At 44.5% G+C, this 24,536-nt stretch overlaps 1 protein-coding gene across 4 annotated transcripts in view; it reads left to right on the forward strand.

Moving 5' to 3' along the window:
* The first annotated feature begins 956 nt into the window (after window positions 1-956).
* kansl1b (KAT8 regulatory NSL complex subunit 1b) overlaps window positions 957-24,536 on the forward strand; it is a 71,079-nt gene continuing 47,499 nt past the window's right edge. Inside the window, exons 1-3 of one of the 4 annotated variants that reach the window (XM_062531592.1) lie at window positions 957-975; window positions 2,300-2,410; window positions 3,855-3,901. The gene's annotated coding sequence lies outside the window, so the exon portion shown is untranslated. Of the gene's footprint in view, window positions 976-2,299; window positions 2,411-3,464; window positions 3,902-24,536 lie in introns of those variants that run through there. The other 3 variants (XM_062531593.1, XM_062531594.1, XM_062531591.1) reach the window with 3 other exon arrangements.

Here is a 24,536-nt window from a genome sequence, read left to right on the forward strand (position 1 = left end):
GATAAAGGCTATAGCTGACCCTATTAACTAAATGCTAATTCGTACAGAAAGGACAGTAATAGACTGGTGACTAGACTAGTACATCAGTGTAAACAGAGCACTAAACGTATAGAACAGGACGTTAGTTTTAACACTTGGTCACTACAAATTAGTCTATGACCTAGGACTAGACATGCATGGATCCTTTTAGTCGATGGACTGGAATCGAACACAAGCTAAGCTTGGACATTATTAATCGTAAAACACTAACCAGTCAGATAATGACATGGATCTCAATACAACTGATGGAACAGGCAATTTCGGGGAGAAGGCTATGTAGCAAACTGTACGGAGGCCACACGCTGACATGCCCATTTGCAACATGCACTGTGAAGAGGCCTACCAATGAAGATCCAGCAGGGCGAATGTATTTTGGCTTTGCCCACAACCTCTGGCTGTTAAAGGTCCTATGTCTGCCAGGAAGAAGTTATTTGTAATATACATTGGTCGATATTGACACAACATGAAATTAGCTGCTTAGCAGTGAGCTTGCTTTGCAGAAAACAGATCAGATGCAGCGCCCGAATCTTTCTTTATTAACAGACCGTCTGCAAATAGCACAATCATTCCCTTATACCAAGCATTGTTCTGTCTTTAAACAGGGATATTGTAATAATGTAACATCATAAATTGCCATTAATATTGACCGCACAAGAAAAGTAAACAGGCTATTCAAATATGCTACAATCTCTGCTAAGTAGACTAAACATCAAACTCGTCAGCATAAAATTAGTAATTCATATTAATTTCAAATAGTGTCTGTAATATTTGAAAACAACTCCTGCAAACTTAAATTTTATTCACTTTCAGTTGAACGCCCATTTTTGAAAGATGGGCAGAGAAATAATCCAATCAAAATCCTCCTTTTGCTTGACTGTCAAATCGCAGTTTCAGACAGGCGGGCTATTCCGGTTCAAGGCTGGTTGATCCGTGCAGGTAAGTGAACATGTATTCTAGACAGTCATGTTAAAGATAGTTTATTTTAAGAAGAATTACCCATTTACCAGGTTTTATGATGGACTGTGTTTGCGTTCATCACAGAATAAACACGTCAGGTCCATGTAACTTGCATTTGGTAAGCCTGTGTGTAAGGATAAAGTAAATATTTACAGTGTTTGCAGTCAACAGGCCAGAATTGTTCCGTTCGGTGTAATCGTACAGCAACGCTAGCTATCCAATATTTACAAATAAATTAGAGCAGTCTCCTAAATTACAGTGTAACAATGAGAGTATAACGTAAACTATTTGTTTGAGTGGAAATCAATTTTATTTCCTTCTGCGGTGCAATATGTTGAGTCATAACATTTGTTTATTAAAAAGTTGCAGTAGCTAACTAGCTCGCTTGGCAGCTAAGAAAGGTAGCCAGCTAGTTTATAACGTTAGCTAGATTGTCAGCCAATGGAATAGGCCGTTTGGGAAGCTAGCGACCGTCTATGGCATAGCAGTCTTGAAATGATGGAGAATTTCTACTTGTTTAATACTAACGTTAGTTAGAGACAAAGGATGTCCGTCTTATTTTTTGAACGTAACATGTAAACAAGGCTGTTGCTGTTTTAGCTGTTATTCTTTAGTAATTAATTTGGTCCTCAGTTAATCGCTTACTAATGTTAGCCAACGTTACATTATGAAGTTCTTTGGGGGCTAGCAAGTTAGCCAGCTAACGTTAACAGTTATTTCCGAAACTGTTCAACGAGCCAGTGCATCAGGGTGAAAAATAACACTTAGTTTCAAGTAAACAGTGATGTGTATCATACTAGATATAGGTCAGACCGACTCAATTAATGCACGTTTATGAATGTTTTACTTGTCATAGCTCCGAAAACCCCAAGGTTACAGTCAGCATTATCATAGAAGTAACGTTAAGCTAGCTTGTATGTCACCTCTCGTGAATGGCAATATCCAAGCAATGAAAATCATGTATCAGAGCATTTAATTGAATAAAACCTGTTAGCAGCTACATTGAATCGACATGATTAAGGTACAAAGTTTTGTTTCCAATTTAGTATCCATACATGGAGCTCCCGACCATTTATTAATTTATGTAAAATTAGATCAACAGTTAAACAGTTAACTCATTAAACACGAACAGTTAAAAGTCATAGTCACCAGCATGCATGCATCAGATATCCCAATTTAACCTACATCTATTTTATAGTTTAAATGGAAACAAAGTTAGTGCATTTACATCTTGAAGACTTCAAACTGTTAGGCAGCAAGATTAGTACGACCAAAACGTTTGAAATGTTTGCTTCCTCCCTAGGTTTTATACATATCTAGAACACAGTTGCGTGGAGCCGCTGTCAGCTCGAGAAATTGTGGAATTATGGATTTTGCCAGATCCACCCGTGGACAAGAATGCAAACTGTATAAGGTACGAAATGTTTAAATCCAGAAATTGTGTTAAAACACACACACTGTACACACACACACACACACACACACACACTTAGTGTGAAAAATATCCCACATAATTTTAATGCTGGTATGTAAGTCCACTTTGAAATAGGAATTGAAGTACTCATTTTGGGTAGTTTTAATAGCCAGCAGGTGGCGCAGGCGTTTCAACAAATGTAAAAAAAAAAAAAAAAGCGTCATGGCGCAGCCCCTTGGTCACTCACTGCGTGTAGTCTGTAGGTGTAGTGTGTATATCTAGTCAGCCCTGAATTGTTACTGTATGTTAATCGTTTTATGAAATCGAACCTTCATTAAAGTGATAAAGATTTTCCGCCGGGATCACTTTGCTTGCCCCAGTATTATGCATCATACCCGCCTTTGCAAACAGGAAATGTCACATAATCACCTCCTAGTGGGACTAAACTCGTATTGAAAGTTTGTTAATGGAAGGTGTTTGTCAACTTAATCTAGCTATGCCATATTCTTTCTCGAATTAAACAACAACAAAAAATGTTTCGTCTACCCAAGTGCTCAGTTCAAGTTGACGAATATAGGCTATACTATCTCAATTGTAGATTTTTGTTCAGTTGGCTGTCAGTGAATATTGTGGGCATGACATGAAAACGTTCCAGGTTGTCCCCCAGATGCGGAGCCACTTTCCTGCTCACAGTGCTCAGTAATTCGGCTCATCAACGTGGTGATGAATTCTCTTACTGTTTTTTAACTGTCTTTTACTGACTTGATTCCACGGGATGTGGAAGCGTCATTGCCGCTGGTTTCATTTTGGTCCCTCCCGCGCTGTATTGATTCCCTGAACTTGGCACTGCAGTTTTCGATGTTAATTTGTGGACTAGAGTGAAGAGCCGTGATGGCCGACGCTGCGAAGTAGTTTCTGTGGCTTGAATGGCGTTTGCACTGGTGGCTCCCTCTAGTGTGCAAATGTGCTCTGTGTAAAAAGGTTTCACTCTAGCGGCGGGTGTGAGGAATGTCTCCCGCCGCTGCTGTGCTCTCGGCCTCTGTTTGTCAGACAGACTTGAAATCCGAGGGAGACGAGCGCGCCGCCATTTTCAGAGTGTCGCTCTCCCTGAAACAACAACAATAAAATACGGATATACTAGGGAAATATCGTCAGATTTATGGGTGAAATGCATTTTGTAACTACAGAAGATAAATCCAACGCCCTTTCAAGCATTTGCGGTTGATGGAAGACCAATATTATATGCGTTTATTTTTTTCATCAGGCAAGCAGAGTCGGCTCCTTCGCTAACTACCCGTTCTTTCGCCCATTTCGTGATTTCCAGAACAACACGGGGTTACGGAAACTGGAGCATACGAGAAACGGATTTAATCTACAGGAGTATCTGTCCAATTGCAAGTTATTTATCCCGTTTTGGTGTACTGGTTTATTTTTTTCTTAACAGTGGGGATTTGAGACTGAATTCCCCCGGATTCGGCTCCTCATCACGTGGTAGGTTCCTCCTTTTTCTTTGTTGCTTAAAACTCAGCACTACAAATTAACTTTAAAATATAAGCCAAATCCCCTGCCCCTGACCCAATTCAACCCCTCTTCAAAACAAGTTACAATTTGGTGAAATATTCTATGCTGTTTGCGTCATCTGTTGTTCAGTAACATTTGGTCAGTGTCCTGTAGTTTGCTGTATCGTTAACATGCTTGCTGGTTATTTCCTATCATTTGAAGCAGGCTGAAACATGAAATATGTGCTGTGCACAGTCAGACCATCTAGACTGCAAATTCATCCAACGATCCTTTTACATGCACGGCAGCCTACTTATCCGATTTAGGTTATTATTCCAACCGCACAGGGGGTGCATAGGACCTAAAGCAAACGTTAGTTATTTCGATTATCTTCTGATGTGTTCTATGATTAATGTTTCCTGCTCTAAGGGTACACAAAGGCTAACGTTAAATTATATGTGTCTAGGCTTTTTAAGCAAGGTCTACTGTACAGCGCTATTCTCTAATGGCTGGTACATGGCTTGGATATCTAATAAATAGCTTCGTCTCCATTACACACAGTTTATCCGACATTGCCTCGTCAGAAGTCATTGTGCAAATCCTTTTAAACATTGGAAATATCAACTTTATTTCAATAACTTGTGTTATATTAGGTTAGTGTGTGTTAGGCGCCGCAGTGTAAACTTGGGCGGCGTTTTGTAGGGTACATTTCTTTTCTTTTTTTTTTTCACTGACGGTAGCGTGTGTTTTTCCGCCTGAGCTTTGGTTGTAAAAACGCTGCCTGCCTAAAGCCCTATGACTGCGTGTTTATGTAATATTCCAGTTTTTGTACGAGTAAATTGGTTACCGAAATCGGTAAGACACTTGAAAGGGTTCACGCTTTCCTAAATGCCCATTTCCTCCTCAGTAGTAATGTTCTTAGGACCTTATCAGCAGCAAAACTTAACCACCCAGATCTAGCGGCAAGGTTTCCGCATTATAGTCTATTGCTCCTATTTCTCAGAGCTCACTAATATTTCTGATCTTGTGTTCTCAAACGACGCCCGATAACGTTTCTGTTGTATCGACATTGTTGATTTATTTAATAGTTGTGCTGACCGTCTTCTGGCTTTACGTGTTCTGGTTGCAAATTCTTGGAAGCTGGGTCGTTTGGAATGTGTGTTGAAGGGCAGTTTTGCATTACTCGTCGAATTGCATAATCTTGATTTCGGTAATGGTAATGCCATCCCAGCTTAGTTTTCTCTAGAGCATGTTTGACCATTATAGACTGGACATGGATGTGTTAAACACAAAGCTTATTTCTATTTTACTCGACCCGTTCGTCTCGCACGTTCATTAAAATAGGTTATGTACAGGAAGTAATACTAGGGAGTTGAACTTCAAATTGTATGTTATCGTTCTCCAACACCCGGTCCATGGTTGTATATAAATCCACTCGCTAGCACAGTAACCTGCACAAGCTGCGGTTAGTGTTACAGGACCGGTACTTTTCCATTATATAACGTGTTACGTTGCATGTACTTGCATCAGATACTTTACAGCCAAAGTTTAGCCAATGTCATTGGTTACACGGCCTTGGAATTCTGTGTAAAATATTAACCGTTGTATTAATTCGGCGTTTCATTAAAACGGTCATTTCAAGCTCACTAGATAATGTGTTGGTCGTGGAGAGTAAAGTGATAGTGCCTTGCATAAGAGAGGTCTGGCTAGGCTACTTTGGTGGTGTGGCCTATGCAGTTACAAATCCTTTGACTGAATTTCCAAAGGGATCAGTACCCAAGCATGACATGTGTCAAGCTTTTACTGTCTTGGGAAGAAGGGGTGTATATGAGTCCTCACTGCAGAATGTTAATTGTATGCGAGGATGTATGTTAGGATTCAAGACATTATGGGTACTCCTCTATTATTGCTTAGTAAGTTTAACCCTTTGTATATTTCAACCAGGTGATTTTTGTTGTCATTTATTTATTTCTGAAGCAGCTTGATATTGTAGGAAGGCATGTTTGTCAGCCTTTATCAGATCACTTCTTGTAACCATTCACAGTTGGGAAGAATTAGACTCTCTTTTGTTCAAAGTTGTGTGTGTGTGTGTGTGTGTGTGTACACGTTTGTGTGTGTGTGTGTGTGTGTGTACACGTTTGTGTGTGTGTGTGTGTGTGTGTACACGTTTGTGTGTGTGTGTGTGTGTGTACACGTTTGTGTGTCTCTCTGTGTTCCTCAGTGAAACTGAGTGTAATGAGCCAGGACAAAAGATAGGACAAGTGACTCTCATAACCCTGGCTTGCCCCCCTTAAAGCCTTAAAACTGCCATTCTAAAGCAAAGTCTGTTGCACCATAGGACAAACATTTGCTTATGTTGCAAATGTCATACAAGCTGGGCAGGCGCTAGTGGAGGGGCTTAGCTACCATGCTAACGTATGGCCTGGTGAGGTGCTCTGGATCACCGCAGGAAGCTGCATTATGTAACAACAGAATGCAACTGTTATCATTTCTAGAAGGAGCTGCACTCGTACAGAGATTTGTGTTGGCTCTTGTCAGTTCTCAGGCTTGTAAGGGAGATCACATCGCTTCCTATGTACATTTATTTCCTCCCTTTCCCTGCTTCTGTTCCTTACCCCACCCTTTGTCTAAGCATGAAGGGGAAGATCAGTTCCCGTCCCCAGAAAGGAATCCTGGTGATGAAGACGAAGGGTTGGCGTGATTCTTGCTTCTTGGATTGTCTTTGTCCCCTTTCTCTCTCTTAGTCTTGGATTTAGCTCTATTTTCATATGCCCTCCCTCTCTTTTTGTGTGTGTAATATGCTGGTGTCCGTATTATTATTTGTGTACTTCTCCTTTCATGAACTTAATTCAGGTGATCATAGTGTAATCAGTTTGTGTACATTTGTCTTTACACTGGAAATAGAGAATGTATCCCTGTTGTGAATCGCTCTATGCTGCTTTGTTCCCAAATTAGATCTCATCTGTGAGCACAATCAGTGGTTTAACTGCTGTAGTTCTCTATCAACGGCCTGCTGAGTAGCAGGTGGGGGAGGAGAGGAGTGGTGAGGGTCAGTTGCTCTTGTTTTATCCTGCTGCTTATTCTCTGTTCTCAGGCATTTCCCCTAAGAACAGATGAGAACACACTGAACTGTGGCATGGGGCTAAAACAGCAAATATAACTGTTGAAAGGTCTCTCCTTCGGACCGGTTTCTTTTGTCTTGACTGTAGCACAAAGTCGGCTTGGCTTAAACACAATCAATAACTCAGCAGATGCACAATTTTGAGTTCAGCCCCTTGCATCACCTGCTCTGTTTTCATGGAACTTCCTACCATCAACTTGCCCTTCATTGTGGTTAAAATTCCCAGAGCATTGCACAATACATATGTGGCAGCGGATGAGATCTCCCTCAGCTGTTGCTCATTTTGGATGTCTTGTCCTTGGCCTTCCCTTTGTGTGTAGTAGTAGCAGACACAACAGTGTTGCCTTTAGAGGGTGAGTGGTCGAGAAACTGGGTGGAGCAGACGGATGTGGTGAATGTGTCAGACAGCCTCAGAAGGAACAGGTGGGCCTGTAGGGCCTGTTCTCAGTCAGGTTCACATTTGGCCATGAAGTTGGGAGTGTGTATCCTTTTTTTCCCTGTGGCCACTGGTGGTGCCTGACATTGGCCTGAGGAGGAACAGGCTGAGTCACCTGCGTGAGCCTGAGTGCTGGGGACACTCTGGCACACACTTTGTCATTCAGCCAGTCCACACACAGCGTAGGATGAGGACCAGGGTGGGACAATGGACAACACCCTCCTTGTATTTTTACCACCAAATTGTCGTCTGAACAAAATGGCTTCACTTGCTCGATCATGCAACTCTTTCACAGGCACATGTTCATCTGAAACTATTTTACTAATTATGTTTTATGACTTATAGCACAATACATGACCCTAGAGCCAGATGATGCAGACTATTTTGTCTACAGTCGCATCATTAGTTGGCATGCATCATTAGTTGGCATGTGTATCTACATGTTTACAGATTTGAGTTTAAAGTGTTAAAAATATAGCAACTAATTGAAAGGCCTGAATGTACTCAGATATAGCCATGTTGTATGGTCCACCAGTCAGTGCATCAGAGTCTCCAAAGTACCGGTATGCTCCTTTTGCAGTTGCTATATGTCTCTTTGCACCAGAGCCAATGGTGTAAACCTTTGATGCTTTTGTGAGCAATGCATGCATGCACTTTCATAAATAGGCTGCACCTTATCAGACTTCAGCAACCAACCATTGCAAAATGACTCACTTAAATGACCTGAAACACCACCACCGCATCCAGCCGTTGCAGGTGGAGAGAGTCCTTGTAATTACATTATTGTGCAGTTCGTATAAAGGTCTGAAATAGCAATAATGTTTATCGTGATATTTTCTGGGGCAATGTATCGTTCAGCAAAAATAGTTATTGTGACAGGCCTATCTGAAGCGCTCAAGTCTTTTGTAACGAAACCGATTATGTTTGATTTATCAGGCGAACTACTGCAAACAAATGGCCTCTGCTAGCAGTGCTTCTCACAGCTGGAAGATATCATGCCCTTTGTGATTTTGAAGGAATTTGTTTTTTTTTCTTTTGCTTTGTGTTTGTTCAGACCGCAGAATGCCGTAATTTGCTGATTTTGGTTTTGTTTGAAAGAATTAGTGTGTGTGTGTGTGTGTGAGAGAGAGAGTGAGATAGGTGTGAGACAGTTTGCGGGATCAACTCGCAGGCTGTGCCTAACATTTAGTCCAAAGCTCACCGACTGTGTCTCTTGGTCCAATGGCCTAAATGAAATCAGACGTGGTGCTATCCGCTTGTTGTGGGAACTTTGATCTGCACTCTGAGAGGGCATGGCTATGTTTATGTCCTGGTGCTGTGTGTGCACGACACCGTTTATGTCACTTGAATGGCCTGTGCAGCATGGAGATGGGGTGAATATATGGACATGCTTGTTAACTGTGCATGTGTATGTAAGTTTTAGTAGTGTTTCAGGATTAAGACCGAACTAAATATATGATCAAAAAATTATTTAGAAAATTACTGTTTATATTTAATGTTTCAGCCAAACGACTGATTAGATCACCAGAAACACTATAAGAAGGTAGGTATCTATTACTAGTTAAAAAGGCAAACCTGAGAAAACGAATAGACCTATAAAATATGTTTTTGTTGTAGATTGACATAGCATAAATTGGTAACTATTTCAGACACTTTGATTGAGCTTGGGGGCTGACACAACGAAACTAGCCTCCTTACGAGGCATAAATGGGTATGCACACATTAGCATTGTGACTGCATATAAGCTTACATGTTGGACTATACATAAGGACTTATTCATATAAACACAATACATTGACAAATAACACACACAGAAGGGAAATGTCATTATGTGTACTGTAGGCTAGTACCCACTCTGAGCTGTTGTTCTAGAACCAGGTTTCATATTTGGGAATTGCGTTCCTAGTCCAAAGTGGTTGTAGTGAGGTTCTGTGATCATTCCATTATGTTTTTTTCCCTTGCCAACTGAAAGAGCCCCTCTGCTAGTATTGTGCTTTGAATGTTTACAGTACAAACACGCAGGAACACACTCCAACACCCATGCACAGAAAAGCCTTTTCTCACAGTGGAAAAACGAGTCTAATTGCAGACTGGCATTGTGCTCAAAATAAGGCGATGTTTGCAAGGAAATATGTCATCGCCAATGGGTGGGTCTTTCGCTGTCCTTGTTTTTGATAGGCTGAAATGAAATCTCCCCCTCTTACCTACACACTTACACGAAACCAAGTGGGCTTTGTTTGTGTGTGTGTGTGTGTGTGCGAGCGAGTGAGAGAGCCCCATCCATCTATTTTCACGTAACGGCAATACACAAGTCTCCCCTGGATCCTCCCACCTGTGCAGAGACAGTCACGTTTCAGGAGTGATTTGAGCAAACCAGGTATCATGACCGCAAGCAGGACTATTAGTGGATACTTGCTGCGTTGAAGTGGAATTGTTGCTTTCCGTGTGTTCTTTTGTCCTGTAAACATGGAGGACTGTATATTGTATGCACGGAGGATGATTATTTGGCCCGAGATGTCTGGAAGATACTGAGCAGCTCATTTAACTGAATGACCTCAAAAACGCAAGGTTGTGCTGGTCTGGGAAAGTCTTATTTCCTTGTCTTCTCTTGGGAGTTGTCCTTTTCTCACCAGTTCCCTATGCTAATGTTTTTTTCTGTGAGACTTGGATGTGATGTCACACAGGACTTGGCTTGACTTACCTCTGAAACATGCTGTCTCATTGTTGCTCCTGTGGATGGCGTGAGCACTACTGGCTGACCTTTGCCTGTCTCTGAGGATTTCTGAGTTGAAGGTTTCTCTCTCTCGCTCTCTCTCACTCACTCTCATTCTCCCTCCCTGTTCATTACTAGGCTATCTGTGCTAATAAAGAGCTGAAGCTTAGAGGCTGGGAATTTTGATTTAAGCCTTTTCCTCACTCTCTCTCTCTCTCTCTCTCTCTCTCTCTCTCTCTCTCTCCCTCTCTCTCACACACTCTCTTTCTCACAGACACACACACAGACGAAGGGAGTAGGAGGAAGAGGGAAAAATTAATTGATTTTTCCTGTACAAGAGCCAATGCCCTGGTCAAACCCTTGGCTCTTAACAAGCTGTCTTCTCTGGCTCTCTCTCTCTCGTTCTTAGTAATCTACAAGCTTACATGTTGACTATTAACACTTTAACACTTTATGACTTATAAAAGGGCATTGCAGGTTTATTTGCATCTCAAACCCATACATTGAAGGAAAATGTGTGCTGTTTTTCTGTTGGTGGACATTGGTCCCAACTACCATCAGCCACTCCTGATGTACTAGGCTTTGTTTTTGTCTCACACACAAGTTCCATTATGGTGGTAATCACTGTTAGGTGTTAGACTACATCTTGTATACAGAATTTCATCTCTAACTATGACTATCTTATGACGCTAAAGACATCAGGTATACCAGCCCTGCCCATCTGTCGCTGTCATGGCAGTTTGGCCCCTGAAAGCTAATTTCAGTCACATGTTTTAGGGGAAATCAGCTTCTACCTAACAAATCGTTATGATTTGATCATTTTAAACTAACGAACATCATGGAAGGCACTAATTAAAAAAAATAAACTGACACATCCGATGTTCCAGCCCTAAATATAGAAATAGAGGCTTGAGCGAGAGAGAGGGAGACAGAGGTAATCTGCTGTCCCTCTCAGTCTGCTGCGTGTCTGTGGTAGTCTTAGCCTTGAGGAACCAGATGTTTATTTCATTGTACATCTGGAGGTTACTATGTAGGTGTTTGGTCTATGTATGGGACCAATTAGCGTAGTGTCCATGGCCAGGAGAAAGCATACAAGTAGCAATGCAAATTTGGACTTGCCATGGGACAGTTCGGTTGAAGCAACAATTTGCCTGTTTTTGAGGTTGGTTTCAGAGGCTTCATAGTTTCGATATAATCTTCAATTTTGTTTTGGCAGGATTTTAAGTGCAAATAAAAAGGTGTCAATTCCACTAGCCATCAATGATATGGACTATCTGGTTCTATTTCAGTCATTCCAGACCGCCAGAGGCAGTCGAAGACTAGTGGAATTCCCCATGCGCCTGCGCATTGGTCGAGAACGTATAATAATTTTGTCATCACGTGACCATGCCACCGCGAAATACAGTATAAGTAGTAAAGACGCGGGCATGACGGTCTTTTTTCCCATTCTCGCCTGGTCTTGAGATTTCTTGGATTACTGAACTGGATTACTGAGACTTGTGCAGCTATACGGAGTAGCAGTTTTTTGCCCTCATTGGCTGTGTCTCGATTGGATTATATCTCCGGATTGGATTCAAACTCCAAACGTGAGTGCTGAGTTGAGTGTCCGTGTTTGATCGGCTCCACTCACTCATTTGTTTATTTTTTGTTACGTTAACTAGCTCCAGTTACGAGGTAACTTGGTATTTTTCTTTGAGTGTCCGTTACCGGCTCCACTCTTGTTATTTTTAGGCACTAGCCTTGTTAGTTAACTAGCTTGGTTACGAGGTAACCTGACATTTGTACTGTATCCACTCTTGTTGCTTTCTAAGAGCTTGTTGTGCGGCTGCTAATTCCACTCTTGTGTGTGAATTTAGCCAACTGTATCGTGAGTGTCCGTGTGCTGACCGGCTCCACTCACAGTTGCCTGAGCACTGAGCAACCGTGATACTACCGGTTCGCTCGTGATTGCTTGTGGCTAGACACCTCTCCCGACAGCGTTGTGTTTGCTTTGCGGGAGCTTGTCTGGATCGCCTGTGTTAGGTTGGCTTCCTTGGATCACGTTTTCCTGCGTTAATTGTTACGGTAAGTAGCCTGCTGGTAACGTTACTACCAAGCTCGCTGAGCGCCCGTGTCTGACTGGCTCCGCTCAGTTGGACGAGCATATTGAGCTGCTGCTCGTACTTCAGTGGTGCTATACCTGATAGCTGCTCACTGACTGATCTAATTACCACACCATGGAGTCTGTCTGGTGTGTCCAATGTCATGCCGCCATGAATGTGTTGGATGGCCATGACTGTTGCCCATCGTGTTTGGGTATCGACCACTTGCGTGAGGCACTGGCTAACCCCTGCCCAGCCTGTAGCATGATGCCTTTGGAAGTGCGGCGCCTGCGGCTGGCCGGACTGACTGCAGATTCTGATGCGACTCTCCCCCCCTCGGGGGTGAGTGCTGATGATAGGAAGAGAAAGGCTGCTGAGCCACGGGGTGGCAAAGCTAGGAAGAAAAGCTCATCCCCTGACATGGCTCGCAAATTAGCTGAGCTGTCTTCTACTGTTGAGCAGTTGCAGGCCTTGCTGACTGCCTGTCCGGCTCCTGCTGAAAGGTTGCAGGCCAGTGGGGTGATTGTTTCACCTTCAGCCCTGCCACAACGCAGTGTGGCCTCATTCATTGAGCGTGATGCAGATGCCTTATCGGTTGCTGCTTCTGAGTCCTTGTTCGCTGCTGACTCAGCTAGTGTTTATGGTGAGGAGGAGCTGGCAGCTGGTGGTGAGGAGGGGCGTCCCCCTTCTACTCACTCTCTCAGTGGGAGTGGCTCAGAATCTCAGAGCACTGCTTCAGCGTCAAACGCTTCAGCACTACCCATTCAAAACACGCTTAAGGTTGCCCTGGCCCGCCTTGAGTTGGATATTCCACAAGCTGCACCAAGAAGTTCTAATCTTTTGCGTCGTCCTGCAGGGGCCTCTGATGAGCTCCGCATGCCACATTGTCCTGACTTCACTGGAGTCCTCACTGAGGCATTCGGCACGGCTATGGCTTCCAGGCCTGACCGTACAATTCGTGCATTAGCAGCGATGGTGGAGCCTGACAGTATTGGGCTTGGGCGGATGCCCACTGTAGAGCCCTGCGTTGCTTCTTTGATCATCTCACCAGATGAAGCCCTGCGACAGGTCATCCGCTGCCCAAACCCAGAATGCCGCCGCACAGACGACCTCCTGGGTAGAACTTACAGTGCTACAGCGTCTCTGGGCAGAGTTGGTAACTCTCTAGCTCATCTGTTACTTGCCTTGCATACTTCTCTCGCATCCACTGCTGATACCACAGTGATTGAATTGATGAACGCCTCTCTTCAGGCTCTTGGTGCCATCGCCACTGACTGTGGGCGAGCCTTGGGTCTTTTAGTACAGGCAAGAAGGCAGGTGTGGTTGGCACAATCCCCACTTCCAGAGCCCTGTCGCAACAGCTTGAGGGCTTTGCCCTTACTTCCAGGGCAGATCTTTGGACCTGCGGCTCAAGAAGCCCTTGAGCGCCGTATGCTTGTTTCTGAGACCCGAAATCGTCTCATTGGCCCCCAGCCTGTCTTTAGGCGCCCCACACAGGCTCCTCAACCACGGCGTCGGGACTTCACCACTCGCCAGCAGGCTGCACCTTATCGTGCCCCGCCTCCACGCCCTGCTCAGCCTCGTCCCCCTGCTCCCTGGGGACATGCTCCGGATCTTGGGCAGCCATTCAATCGACAGGGGCCACAACACTTCAGGCCCCCTGGGGTTCCGTTTCGTCAGCGCCCCCCCAAAGGTGCCAAAACCACTGCCCCGCGACGCTGACTCTCCCGGGTCGACGGCGGGACGTTTTACAGTGGCCCAACTCAGCCGCTGGAGAGACATCACCTCCAATCGCTGGCTCCTGCAAACACTTTCGGAGGGATATCGCCTCCAGTTCCGCCGTCGACCCCCTCTTCATTCCACTGTGAGGCCCACAGTGGTCTGCAACCCCGGTCAGACACATGCTCTTCAACTAGAGATTCTCGAGCTTTTGCTTAAGGCCGCAATAGAACATGTAGATCCTCAGGATTGCCAATCCGGGCTCTACTCAACCTACTTCCTTGTGAAGAAGAAGGATGGCGGGTTCAGGCCCATTCTGGACTTGAGGGCACTGAACCGTCATCTCAAACATCTACCTTTTCGCATGCTGCGCATCAAGGATGTCATCCAGGCAGTTACACCTCACGCATGGTTCACTTCAGTGGACCTCAAGGACGCGTATTTTCATGTGCCCATCGCCCGGGATCACCGGCGCTTCCTCAGGTTCGCCTTTCAAGGGAGGGTGTACCAATATTGCGTCCTTCCATTTGGCCTCTCTCTCGCTCCCCGTGTCTTCACACGGTGTGTGCAGATCGCCCTGGACCCCTTGCAGCACCAAGGGCTGCTGGTGTTGCCGTATCTCGACGACTGGCTGCTGATTGCACGCTCTCCAATGCAGCTGGCAACCAATACTCGTCAGCTGTTGAGTCATGTGACAGCCTTGGGCTTTACCGTCAATTGGACGAAGAGCTCTCTCACTCCCTCTCAGTCGATCGAGTTTATCGGTATGAACCTAGACTCCAGACGAATGTTAGCCTCTCTCACTTCAACCAGACAGCGCGCCATCAGAGGCACCCTTGCATTGGTCCGCAGGGGCCAGCACTTGCCTCATCTGACACTGCTTCGTCTTGCATGGCTTCTGGCTGCCGCAACATCAGTCGTGCGGCTTGGTCTCCTGCATCTGCGTCCTTTTCAGCGTTGGCTGCAGTCCAAGCGCCTCTGCCCAGTCCGCCACAGGTACAGCCTTGTGCGCATTTCGTTGGTTTGTGCGAGGGCACTACTACCATGGCAGCAAGGGCATCTGCTGTCAGGCGGTGTGCCACTAGGGCCCCCGCCAGCACGGCGGGAAGTGGTGACGACAGACGCTTCCTTGACGGGATGGGGGGGCCTCTGGAATCACCAGGGTGTACAGGGCAGCTGGGAACCGGAGCTCCGCTCTCGGCACATAAATCTGTTGGAGCTGCTGGCTGTGTGGCTGACACTACGTCATTTCAAGGACAGCCTGGAGGGGAGGCATGTGTTAATTCGGACCGACAACACTTCGGTGGTGTTCTTTATCAACCATCAGGGGGGAACACGGTCTGGACAGTGCCTAGCCCTGACACAGAAGCTTCTCATCTGGGCGGACAAGCATCTGCTGTCCCTCACAGCAGCGCACATCCCGGGGATTACAAACTGCACGGCAGACGCCCTCTCTCGGAGAATTCTGCGTGCGGGGGATTGGTGTCTCAACACAGAAGTAGCTCAGATGTTGTGGAGGACGTATGGAACTGCAGAGGTAGACCTGTTCGCTACCCAGCAGTCGTCACAGTGCCCATCTTGGTACTCGGAGATGACCGAGCCAGGGTCCCTGGGCCAAGATGCTCTGGCCCACGATTGGCCCAATTGCCTGCTTTATGCATTCCCCCCTCTGTCCCTCATCTGGATGACTCTGAGCCGCATCCAGGAGACAGACTGTCGGGTCTTGTTGATTGCCCCTCACCAGCCATCCAAACCGTGGTTCCCTCTGCTGCTGTCGCTTCTGGCAGCCCAGCCCGGTCCCCTGCCGGGCAGACGGGATCTCCTGTCCCAAATACAGGGGACGCTCTGGCATCCCCACCCAGAGAGGTTGAATCTGTGGGTATGGCCGCTCGGGCGGGCCGACAGCTTGTGGACTGTTCGCAAGGGGTTCGGAACACTATTATGAATGCCCGTGCTCCGTCAACACGCAGCTTGTACAGTAACCGGTGGAAACTTTTTTCTGCGTGGTGTTCAGAGAGATCTTTGGTCCCGCAATCATGTCCAGTGCCTCGATTGCTTGACTATCTTCAGAGCTTACTGGACTCTGGTAGGTCCCCGGCCACACTACAGGTTTATGTAACTGCTATTGCAGCTCATCATGATCTGATTGGAGGTGTATCTGTGGGTGCGCACAGGCTCGTTACGGCCTTTCTTAGAGGTGCTTTTCGTCTTGGTCCGCCTAGCCGTCTGAAATGTCCACAATGGGATCTGCCCCTTGTCTTGAATGCCCTGTGCGAAGCTCCGTTTGAGCCGCTGGAAACATGTGACGTTAAATGGCTGTTGTATAAAACTGCCTTTTTGTTGGCCATAACGTCTGCAAGACGGTCTGTGAAATTCATGCCCTGTCTGTTAGCCCTCAGTGCATGCGCTGGGGCCCTGAGGACCGTTCTGTGACCTTATGGCCTAATCCTGCCTTCCTTCCTAAGGTTATGTTGCCTCAGTTTGTGAATAGGCCTTTTTCTTTAGCTGTTTTCAATCCAGCATCTGAAAGCGCTGGGGCTTTGTGTCCCGTTCGTGCCTTGAAGCGCTATATGTCTGTTACGTCGCCCTGGCGGACGTCTGATCAGCTGTTTGTTTGCTTTGGTGGAAAAAAACGTGGTGCGGCTATTTCCAAGCAAAGGCTTTCTCATTGGGTCACAGAGACCATTTCTGTTTCGTATCAGCGTCAGGGACAGGCTGCTCCTGCGCCCCTTAGAGGGCACTCTACTCGTGCTGTGGCTACATCCTGGGCCGCATTGGGTGGTGCTCCCTTGTCTGACATCTGTTCAGCTGCTACATGGTCTTCTCCTAGTACGTTTACTAGGTTCTATCGTCTGAATGTGGCGTCTCCCCCACTGACGAATGTGGCTGTGCTTCGTGCTGTTTTTCCTCTTTGTGAGGGGTCTCCCTCGTGACAGGTGCGTATACGTCTTCCACTAGTCTTCGACTCCCTCTGGCGGTCTGGAATGACTGAAATAGAACGCTGGTTACGTATGTAACCGTGGTTCTATGAAGGAATGGAAGACCGCCAGAATCTCTGGTCACTCGGGTAGGCGAGAATGTCCATTGAGACCGTCATGCCCGCGTCTTTACTACTTATACTGTATTTCGCGGTGGCATGGTCACGTGATGACGAAATTATTATACGTTCTCGACCAATGCGCAGGCGCATGGGGAATTCCACTAGTCTTCGACTGCCTCTGGCGGTCTTCCATTCCTTCATAGAACCACGGTTACATACGTAACCAGCGTTTTGTTTTCTGGGTTAGAATACCTTGTGAAAATGTAAGAAGTGTTTTGCGTGCCAGTTAGATGGTAAGACCGAAACTTATTTAGTGTTGCCATGATGCCAAAATTACCTAAAATCTGGTACCATGCCAGAGTATCTCAGTACCAATACTGAAACAATATCACAGCAAAAACATAAACATTAGTGCTGTAGTTAATAGGGTAGCCTGTTATAACATATTCAGTATCAAGGCATCACAATACCTTTCTAGTATCGGTGCATCATACAACACTAAAACAGTGTGTTGAATAGTGGCATTGAATAGTCACATGGCGTTCTGGGTGTGCAGTGACAGACGCCATTCTGCCTATTATAATTAGAGGTCAACCAATATGGGTTTTTTCAATGGCTGATGCTGATGGCGATCGGTAGAAATTAGGGCAGCTGATGGCCGATATTTAATAGTGTTTTGTTTTTTGTTGTTTTTTGGCTGATATGTTGGCAGGTTGGTGTTCTTAAAAGTCTGTAATTCCATTATTCCATTCATACACTTAACTATGAAATATATTTTGAATAAGCATTGAATGATCGAGGGTATTTGGGCAAATGTTTGTAGTAGGGTGCTTGATGGTAGTAAGAATTGTTAAGCTCCTTCCTATTTTTTAGGAATACACCAACTGGATGGTGGGTATTTTTATTTGAGTTCCTGCAATGCATCAATTTATTTAATTCATTCTTGTCTGCTGACCTTCATCAGTGTGAAACTGATCAGCACGCTACCTTTATCTGTCTGACATCTTCAACCTACTGACTTGCGCACATTACATCCACCTCACAGAAAAGTCTAGGCCTACTTGTCTGATAAGTAGGCCTAGACTTTTAAAGTCAGTCTGATATATGAATGGTGCTGCACCTGTTCTTCTGTTCTCTCTACCTGATAGAGATCCAGTTTCATCAAATGATTTGCCCTTTGTTTGTGAAAGTTCATGTTGCGCTTGGGCAGTATTATGTTGGCTACAGGGTACAGAAATTGGATGAATATTGATCACTAAAGCTGGTGTGTTGGAGTCGTTATGTCTGTTCTGCTTCCGTGAGCACAGCCGTCTCTAAAAGATTGTGGGGAAAGTCGCTGTTTCTGCCTAAAAAAATTAATATATCCAGTATTATATCCAATCCAATCTACTTTATTTATAAAGCACAATTTAAGCAAACACAGGGTTTCCAATTACATGGTACGGTCTATATTCAATCCTGGTAAATTTGAGCTACTGTACAATACTTATTTTAGTTTATATGTAGTTTTCCTCCCTAAAATTATTGACTAATCCAGCTATGAAGTTCATCATTTGCAGACTTAGCTGTAAAAAAATAAAATAAAAAGTACATGTAAAACATTGCTCTCTAGACTCTCATCTTGAGTTATGAACAATTAGTCTATTGTAGTTTTATAATTCAACAGATCAGTTAAAAAATATATTTCCATATCTCACAATTGTTGGGCTTCTACTGTTGGTCAGATTATGTGTGGATGAGCAATGAATGTTTTCCTCCCTAAAATTATTGACTAATCCAGCTATGAAGTTCATCATTTGCAGACTTAGCTGAAAAAAAAAAGGTGCATGTAAAACATTGCTCTCTAGACTCTCATCTTGAGTTATGAACAATTAGTCTATTGTAGTTTTAGAATTCAACAGATCAGTTTAAAAATATATTTCCATATCTCACAATGGTTGGGCTTCTGCTGTTGGTCAGATTATGTGTGGATGAGCAATGAATATGTTGTATGATCACCCCAGAGGATGTGAAGGGTCGAATGTGACCTTGTCTGTAGCCCTGTTCAGAGCACCCGGTTTGTATGCCTGTTCCTTTACAAACACAATAGCTTTGCTTTGATATTTTGGTAACTGGTCCTAAGTTTGCGGGATAAAAGCAATCTCTCGCACTTTCGGTTTTAAGTTGTGAGGAGAGACTATGATATACATGGCATGTGGATCAATAGCAGAAGTCAGGCCTTGCCTGCATTTGCCAGCTGGGGTGTTGGTCACGGTTCATAGGGGTAAAGTGTACTCATAGCAGTATGAGGTTGGCATAGACTATATTTTCAGTAGGCTATCTGTGGCAACATACTGCACCAGGTACACTGCCTCCCTGGCTCTATGCAAACGAAAAGGCAGTCTCTTAACAGTTTGTACAGGTGGTAGGGAAATGGCGAAATAGTGTTCCTGAAACATCGGTATGGAAGGAGGACCTCTACATGACTACTGAATGATATATTACTGGACGATAAGTGAAAACTTTTCAATATTATTGTTCGGATAGCAGAATTTTGCTTACTAATTTGCGCCAATATTTTATTAAAGCCCTAATTTCCCAACTACGTGAGGCCCATCTGGCTATACTGAGGTACTTGCGCTTGGTTGGCTACTTTTTCTTCAAAATAATTTAAGCAATGTGGATGTTTTTCACAGTTCAAGTATATTTTTTGGGCTTTTATGCCTTTAATGATAGGACAGTAGAGAGAGACAGGAAGTGAGTGGGAGAGAGTATTGGGGTGGGATCCGGAAAGGACCACGGGGCGGGAATCAAACCCGGGTCGCCGGCGTGTGGTGCAGATGCCCCAGCCGTTTTTCACAGTTCTAACAAGATCTGTGGATCGGTGTTGAATCTGTACAGCCCAAAATTCTCTCGTGAATGATTCTCCGTTTAATGGAGCTCAGCCATTACTACTACGTTAGTATTGTATTTGCATTTTGTTCCCTTGGGTTTTGTAATATTACCGAGAAATGTTAACATTCCTTCTTCATTTCCAGACTGTTCATTATAGTTATCAAGACCTTCGGGGCTAACCCCCTTCACTTTTGTTGCAGAAGATTGTTCGCAAAAGAGTAGACAGACACAACATACAGTCCTGGGAGTTGCAGCTTTATTCAGCAGTTGAGACTATGCATAAGTTTCCCTCGCAAACTCCCTAGCTTTTCCCCCGATTAAAGCCATTTATCTGCGTTGAACGTTTACTCCATAGAGATAAAGACGGTTCACACACCCTTGCGACTCACTTTAAAGGTAGACCATGCAATGTTTTCACTTCTACAAAGCCAATATGATGGTGAACGAACTTATAATAGGCAAATCATTCATCTCGCATAGCTATATAACATAGACATAGCGAGTCTTTACCGAGAAAACCAGCCATGCAACTTTCAAGAACGGCGTCCTGCCAAATCTCCCGACAATGATGAAACATTAACCTACCTTGTCAGTAGATTTAGCTCTTTGGGGATTGTTTTTGCCTGTTTTTTATCCTTCACCTCCACAACAAAAGTATTTACGTTGTGTACAGGGGGGGGAATGTTGCTAGCAGTTTGCTATTTACAAGAGCAGAGTAACATATAAAAACATCTGCTGCGCTAGGAAACGTCTTTTCACGAAATAGCTGTTGGACCCGTGACATCAGACTTAAGAACCGAATTGACGCTGATATTCGAATCACCAAAAACCCAGGAACCAATCATAACCATACATCTGGCACCCGGCAGGCTTTATATGAGTACAGTTCGCAGTGTTGACACATTGATGGGGTCAGTGTTTAACTGTATGGATGTGTACTTTCTTTGGAATTGAGTGAACTGCATTTAAAACTATTGTCTACAAGAAAGATGTGTTTGCTGTAATTTGGAAAAGCCTTGGTATGAGTTCACTGTACCAATTTCAGTTTCATTTCACTGTTGGTGAATGAAAGGCCCCCCAGACATATTTTCTATTTCCACTGAGATTTGAGAGGTGCTCTGGTGTTACCCAGGCTATGTAACAACTGCACAATGCATGAAAGTTCCTGTAGTGACTACAGGTATAAAATTAAACACCTACACAGCACATTTTTAGCCTGTTCACTTTTAGAGCAGGCAGTTATCTCGACATCCTGGCTGCATATGGAGGTAGAGGTGTAGTACCGGTGGAAGGTGTAAATGATATAAACTATATTCATTTACCTTAAGGTATGAATGTTGACTTGTTTGAATATCTGTGAAATGCTGCTTGATGTTAGGGTATTACTGTGGCTAAACATGCACACTAAAATGATGCAGGAAGTTATTTCAGAATGCTGAAGCAATTATGCCAATGCATGCAATAACAGAAAGAAAAGTTACATAAGATCCCTCTGTACAATGTGAAATATATAGCCGTTTAGTGAAGAGTAGAGTACTGTCATGCAGTTGCCATACCTGTGTTTCAATTTGGAGAATTTGTGACGTAAATTGCAGGTCATACCGACCAGCCTAGACCACCAGTCTGAGGACACAGTTTGGTTCAAAGGAAAGAAAATCTGTCACATATTCCCATTTCCTGTTTTTCTATTGCTCCATGTCGGTCAGTGTGTATAAGAAGGTGTGTGTTCTCTTGTGTTAGGCCTACTTGTAACTAATGTCGGGGATATTCGGCTTTCAGCTGAAATTTCAGGATGAACCTAAAATCCACTATAACCTTCACAGGAGAACTTGCGCTGGCCTTCTCTAAACCTTTGAATGTGCATGTCCAACAGTTCAATGTTTAAGTACTTTCTGTACTGAAACATTACATTTCACCTGAAAGCCAGCTATCCTTAACTTTTTGTGAGTAGTGAATAGATGGGTATATCGTTTTTGGTTTCTGTTGATCTGATCTCTGTATGATCGATGCTTTAAAGGGATATTCCGCCATTTTTGGAAATACGCTCATTTTCCACCTCCCCTCGAGCAAAACAATCGATATTTACCTTGTTCCCGTTCATCCAGCCATTCTGTGAGTCTGGCGATACAACTTTTAGCTTCAGCCTAGCATAGATCATTGAATCGGATTAGACCATTAGCTTCTCGCCTGCTAGCTTCATGTTTAAAAGTGACTAAGATTTCTGGTAATTTTCCCATTTAAAACGTGTCTCCTCTCAAGTTAGAAAGTGTAATAAGACCAACTGAAAATGAATACTGGCGTTTTTCTAGGCTGATTTGACATGGAACTACACTCTCATCTGGCGTAATAATCAAGGCAACTTGCAGCTACTGGCACTACTACTGCTTGTTCTCTATGGGGACTATTTTCAGATGCTGCGTACGATATCACTGCGCCTGCAAGTTGCCTTGATTATTACGCCAGATGAGAGTGTAGTTCCATGTCAAATCAGCCTAGAAAAACGCCAGGTTTCATTTTCAGTTGGTCTTATTGCACTTTCTAACTTGAGAGGAGACACGTTTTAAATGGGAAAATTACCAGAAATCTTAGTCACTTTTAAACATGAAGCTAGCAGGCGAGAAGCTAATGGTCTAATCCGATTCAATGATCAATGCTAGGCTGAAGCTAAAAGTTGTATCGCCAGACTCACAGAATGGCTGGATGAACGGGAACAAGGTAAATATCGATTGTTTTGCTGGAGGGGAGGTGGAAAATGAGCGTATTTCCAAAAATGGCGGAATATCCCTTTAACTAGGTTAACTTACACATGCTTGGGGAGCAATTATCTGACCACTGGTTTGAGTCAGGTGTCTCCGTGCACCTCTCTTAAGCTCGACTGATGCCGTTAAGCTTGACTGATGCCGTTGTTTGGCAGCTCTGAGTGGTGCTGGGTTTAGATCACAAGAGAGTGTGGAAGAATCTAGTGTTCTGTTAGAGATGGCCCCAACTGGAGCAGAGTGTTGTGGGCGTTGCTGAAATGTTTAGCCCGTTTCTGTAAACATCTGTAGCTTTTTCCTTGTTCATTACGTAATCCTCTGCCCCACTGGACCACTTGTTCCTCTTGGCGAGTTCCTCCAGTGCCAGTCAGAATTAGCGGGATTATTTTTATTTCTTTTTCTCACATTTCTGCCTTTTTTTTTTCTTTCTTTCTTCCTTGCATCCATGTCCCAGTTGAGCCCCAAAGAAAACATCTGGGGGAGGGGGACCCCCCCCAGAGCCCCATAGTGGTGTGTGGGTCACAAGTTTAAGACCCAGCTACAGATGAGTTCTGGAGATTAGCACAGTTCTCGTATGTGCGTGTGTGCGTGTCACATAAACATCCGCCACAGCGTTCCCTTCTACTTCCCCCCTCTGTTCATGATAAACAGCGCGTGCCTTCACAAATGTACGCTCATATCAGAGTGGTCTCCCCAGAGAATTCCGTTTCATCTGTCTCTTTGGATTAATTCATACTTTTTCCTCTTCTCTTCACTGTTTCACACCCTCTTTTTTTTCTCTCTGTGTGACCTTCAAGGTTAGCAGATAGATAGATAGATACTTTATTGATCCCCAAGGGGAAATTCACTGTCAATCGCAAGACTCGTTAGCATGCAGGTAAAAATCCATTCTTGGAACAAGGCTGTGGCCTCAGGCCTGGCAATTTGCCACTTTGTTTCATGTGTGCGGACCTATAGTCATTGATGGGAGGGGCGAGATGGTGTCACTGACCCAGTCAGCAAATTGTAGTGCAAAGACACCACATGGCCACTGGTGACTCCTCTCTCGTCCGCTGCTATCTTATCCACCCACACTCTGTTGTACTCCTCCTGCACTCCTTCCCTCACTAATTTCCATCAACTCACACATGACACACTGTTGCAGTCTCTCCGTCTCATCGCACATACCGGCACAGACTTGGACTTCTGTTCTGAGACAGATGAGGGTCTCGGTGTGTGTGTGACCTCAAGTGATTGGATTTCCAAAAGCGAGTGTGATTAGCAGTGATTCGAATGTTCCATAAGGACTGGGTTGGAATTCTCACATTGTGTGTGTGCGAGGCTGAATGTTTGGTTGATCCTAGTTTTGCATTGAAGATTATGGAGGGCGAATTTGATTGGCGACTCTTGAACTGATGAGCTGCTTGAAATGTACATGGACTGCATGGCTATTTTAAATTCCTGATCTTCCCGGGTAAGCTGCCGCACCTCCCCATTCCTGATTCCCTGTGCAGTTGACGTTATTTGTGGTCTCCACCCCAGAACTCAGGCATTCAGGCAACAGAACAGGAAGCTGTTTTTGTAACACCCCCCCCCCACACACACACAGACACACATACACATACACATACACATACACACACACACACACACACACACACTCTTTTCAAGTGCAATTCATGACGAGTCATGTTGTGAGTTAGGGTGAGAGAGAAGGAGAAAGAAAGAGGAAGTGACTCAGAGATGAGGTGATGTGTATGAATCTTAAAGAAAGTGACAGGTTGCACATTCTCTGAAGCACAACCAGTTTTTTTTTGACTGCTAAAGAGCACACGATCACCCATCCCCCTTCCCCTTCTGCAACTTCATCAATAAAACCGCTTCCTGCAGGGATAGGCAGCGCTGTT

The sequence above is a fragment of the Sardina pilchardus genome, chromosome 3 (assembly GCF_963854185.1).
Source record: "Sardina pilchardus chromosome 3, fSarPil1.1, whole genome shotgun sequence".
Taxonomy (NCBI): Eukaryota; Metazoa; Chordata; class Actinopteri; order Clupeiformes; family Clupeidae; genus Sardina; species Sardina pilchardus.